Source organism: Clupea harengus, chromosome 22, assembly GCF_900700415.2.
Source record: "Clupea harengus chromosome 22, Ch_v2.0.2, whole genome shotgun sequence".
NCBI lineage: Eukaryota > Metazoa > Chordata > Actinopteri > Clupeiformes > Clupeidae > Clupea > Clupea harengus.
The window spans coordinates 7,071,848-7,076,647 of NC_045173.1; the positions used below are offsets into that span (position 1 = coordinate 7,071,848).

Genomic DNA, 4,800 nt, shown 5'->3' on the forward strand with positions numbered 1-4,800 from the left:
GCGCGACCAGTAGAAACAACACCAAAAGACAGCACGCGCCAGCGGAAATAACGTCACATTTTGGCGTGTGCGGCCAGGCAGCAACAGTGAGCGTAGGTCCCTTCACTCACTGTATAGAAAAATCTTTTGAGTCGACTAGGTGGGCTAAGGAATCAGACGGGGAGATTTAGGACACACATTCCAAAACATTCAGTAATTTAGCAGCATGGTAACGCTAACATGGCAATAGAACAGCTTTCCTTCAGGTATAATGAATACAAGTCCACTACAGGACAACTGATGTGATTTTAAAAAGTTATTCAAAGGTTTAATGTGGCTTTCTTTTCATCATTCATTCAGATTGTTTTCTTGATTTCATTTAGGCCTAGACTACTGTTTATGAAAAAAGATTAACACTATGCTGTGATAAAAAGTAAAATTAAACCGTAACCATTTGTGGTGGACTGTATTCTAAACGTTCTCGGACATATTGTTTAATTTTAAAGATTCAGGCTAGGCATCTCCAACCAATGACTTACATGTCACTAAAGAGCATCTGGTATTCTTCAGTTCGTTCACCTTGCACTGAATACTAAATACTACTAAAGAAAGACGGCTCTGTTGTAGTGAACTGTACAGTAGCTACAATTGCGGTGCGTATCGTAATTTTACAGTGCACTTAGGGAATAAATGTACATTTGAAAATTCGAACAGCAGTAGAAAATGGCTAATTCACTATAGTGGACTATCGAGTGAGTGAGTGAGTGAGTGAACGTTCCTTAGTGTCCGCCGCATTTCCCCGAGCTGAGCATCGGCAGCCTCGCAATTATGCAACCCAGCCCGCTCTTAGGAATGGCTCCGCAATGCAGCAGACTCTGCACCGCTGCAACTGCATTTGGCACGTGCCGGGTTTTTTTTTTTTTTTTTATTTTTTTTATTAATAAAGCTAACCAAAGAGACAGTTCAATGCGGAGAGAAGCCTTGCCCTAAGATGAACACGGAGTGTAGGTCGCTCTGGAGTGTGTTTAACAAAAAGCTTTGTACTTTAAACTTTTTTGATATCCACTGCTGTTACTGACATACAAATAGTAGGTGCAGTAGCAGTAGTAAGTCCATGTATGACGATTCTGAACAAATTCATGAGTATTACTGGGGCTCCGATGTGTAGCAGTTTAGGACAAATACACTTTATAGGGAACTCCTAAATTTCACGTCTCGTGGGAATATTAAAACATCCAGTAGGTATAGAGAAACACATAAAGTATAGTAGCCTAGTCTGTAAACTACAAGAGCTTTTGGGTGGCAGACAACCTTCATTAATATAACTATGCCCGCAGAAGTACATGAACATTTAAGATGTGCACACCTCTTTTAACCTCCAAGCCTTTCGGTGGCACTACTGTCTTCGTTCTAAGATGCTGATGTTTGTCTTCCCTTAAATCCCAGTTGTCCAACCTTTGTGATCCTGCGTCAATCGTTTTGCTATGTAGGTGTCAGATCCAGATTATGCACTTTACAAATTGGATGTATTCAAGACATCTGAAACCACCGTGGATGGGGATGGCTCCATGTTTCTTTGTCCTAGTGATACTAACTGCTGTCTGCGCGTCTGAAATCGATGCTGTCCATCACCCTGGTGGAGGTAGGTAAACTCTTCGTCTAAGAACTAACAATCATACACCAGCAATGGTCGGATAACAAACTGTCCAATGTAAAGGTTCATATGTGATGTCTCTGCTAATACGTGTAATAAATAATCTGTGATGTGATCAAGATCATACGAGGCAGAATCCGGAAGGGCAGCACCCTTTTGGGGCTTCGCGGGATTCTCCCACCTCAAATGACACAGATGTAACCTACGATCTCTTCTCGTCCGCGGTGACCGTAATCTTCTATGGAAGTCACTTCGTTCCGGTTAAGAAATTTGGCAGTGGAGATGGTAATTTATGCAGTCCGTACAGTTTGTGTATGAATTATTGTATGAAGCTCTATTGAACAATCCCAAATAGAGCCCACTGAAACTTAACATTTTGCTTGATTTTAGGCAATGCCACTGGCATGCCCATAGTGGCACCAGGGAGTTTGAGCCTAGGGCTCTTTCTGTGGGCATCCTTCAACCTGCTAATGGGCTGGGCAAGCACCAGGTGTGTCTGTGTGTACCAGCCTCTCTGCCCGCTCAGATACTGCCTTGCCCACTGCCTGGCTGTCCGTCTGTAAAGGTAAACCTTTGTCTCTCCCACCCAAACGTGTGCACACGTGCACACACACACACACACACACACACACACACACACACACACACACACACACACACACACACACACACACACACACAGACACACACAGACATATTTGAGTACAACAGGCACTGACAGAGAGTAAGTAATAATATAAAATACAGTTGAATCTAAAATGTTACATCTGACAGGTAAAGCCTGATTTTTTCCATCTGGCTAAATGTTAGACAATGTTGTCCTCATCTCCAACAAACAGGTCCTGTATCAAAAATGCACACGTCAAACAGGACTGCAGAGCAACAATGTAATGTCAGATGTCAGATTAGTAAATGTAGCATGCACATTTTATCCTGTTAAATGCTGCTAAAACCTTGAAAACATTTAGCCACTGTCAAAGGAACCAGGAGATCCCAGCTACCTGCCTAGGCTCTATTTCTGATTGTATATACATTACTTAGAACATAGAACATAGAACATAGATGATCCCCATAGCTAAATTAGACTTGGATGTGTTGTGGAACAGTAGGCTTTTCATGTCACGATTCATCTGGATTCTTTCATCCATCATGACTGGACCTTACAGGGGTGTAAATGTTCATAGGCAGAGAGAATGTAATATATATATGAATCTAAAATATATGTAATGCAATATTTATTCAATTTGCAAATTGTTGCCTTATTGAAATAATATATGCAATGATTATTTTATTTTCCACGTCCCAAGTGTAGAATTGCTGCTTAATGAAAGTTATAGGGACCAATTACATTTTCTTTAAATGAGGTAAACCTCCAATGGTGAATTAAAATGTCATGTTCTCTGTATGTTCATTTCAAGAAAAAGGAAGGTTCAACTGAACTGATTTGCAAATGCTAATTTCATGAAACATTTTTTTCTCCTATGTGTTGAGAGTGAGATTTAAATAAAGTCAATACGTTTTAAATTGGTTTGCGTGTGCTTGTGTCTTCATCGTAAATCACCACAATTGCTTGTCTGGTAAGGTTAGAGGTTGGTGGTAAGGGCAGTAGTACAAATGAACAAAACATTTTGCACCATGTCATTGCAATATAATTTTTCACTGTTCAACTTGCCAGTGTTGCGTTCGGGAATGGTTGCCAGTGTTTGTGTGTGTATATGTTTGCCGCTATTTTGCAGCATGTTGCTCGGAATAGACAAACGAAGAGTCGAAGAGCAGTCCTCTATGGCTGCAGGTTGTGCTACTGGGATGTGTTGCCATGGAGAGTGTCTCCCTTGCAGAGAGTGTAAATCTCGAGGGTTGGCCCCCCCTCCCAGAGCACTGGTGCATGATCAGTCTGTGGAGCATGCTCTCTGTGGGGCAGCTCTGCCTGGATAACAGGGAGAGAGATGGAGGTCCCAGAGGAGGGAGGCTCTCAGAAGACAAGCCAACCGTGGTAATTACAGTTGAGCTTTCATGTGATGTAGCCACAGTCTTGTTTGTATTGTGTCAACAATTTCCAGGTATTCAAATAGTGTATGGTTCCAGGTCTTCAGGTGTTCTCTGGTGAGCCAATGAATATAAGTCCCCTTTGATCATATTAGGTTATGTTATTGTATATGTATGTCATATTAATTTAATAAATGTCAATAAATCGGTCAGTTTTCACCAGGAGATGTCTTACTTTGTCCAACAGTGTTGGTCATTGGTAAAGGCATGAGTACATTTGCATTGGATTGTCTCATTTCATCTGTGACCTTTTTGTCCTAGCCACCTAATCAGTTGAAAGTGCCATGGCTAGCTCTGGCTAATGACTGCTGCAGCAGAATTAGTTACTTTATAGCTGCTGTGTCAGGAGTTACATGCTCCATAAATATGAAGAGAAACAAAACCAATTTTTTCTTATTTATTATTCAGCCTCAACAGCACATTAGACGGCCAAGTTGGAAATGGGGTGGTAGGTAGGTCTGATTCACCATAATCCAGAAACATCACAAAATAAAAATGATGACTTCTTGATCACTACAATATATCTTGTACAGACCACATGGCAATGTATTGTTTAGCAGTTCTATCGGCCTTGAATGAATCAAATTACACATCCAAGACCTGGTCTAACTAACACACATGGTGTTTTAATCAATGGGTTTAATGAGTTACTGCTATCTATGTATTGAAGTGGTCTGAGTGACACTCAGAGTGTCACATTTGCTTTATCTTGACCACCAGAGAGCAGGATTGATTGTCACTGGATCCAAGGCCCTGTATGAGTGGAGACACTCACCTGCAGATTGTTTTAACTAGTTCTTGCAGTTGCCTTTCCCTCCTGTATTTCTACTGACTGTGCCATGTACCGTTGATAAGGGCCTCAAATGATCTATACCCTTTGGATTCATGTTCTAAGTTGTAGTTGTAAGTTGTATGAGAATGTATTCTACCCAATATGGCCTCTTTTCTATCTCATGGCGTAAAATGCCTATTTTGATGGAAGGAAGTGCACTTTTCAGGGGACAGGTTGGAACTGTTAGCTTTTTATCATCACAAACCAATGGCCAGAGTGCCTCTGAAATGAATTCTCTCTTTGCATAAAACCTGTTCCTCGTCAACCATCAGCAATCACACCCCAGATA

The 4,800-nt window shown here is 41.2% G+C and overlaps 1 long non-coding RNA gene across 1 annotated transcript; it reads left to right on the plus strand.

Annotated features, from left to right (window-relative positions):
- The first annotated feature begins 366 nt into the window (after positions 1-366).
- On the plus strand, positions 367-3,838 carry LOC122128639. The gene is made up of 3 exons (XR_006151526.1): positions 367-1,621; positions 1,754-1,918; positions 2,024-3,838. It is a non-coding gene; the product is annotated as an uncharacterized LOC122128639 (long non-coding RNA).
- Positions 3,839-4,800: the final 962 nt, after the last annotated feature.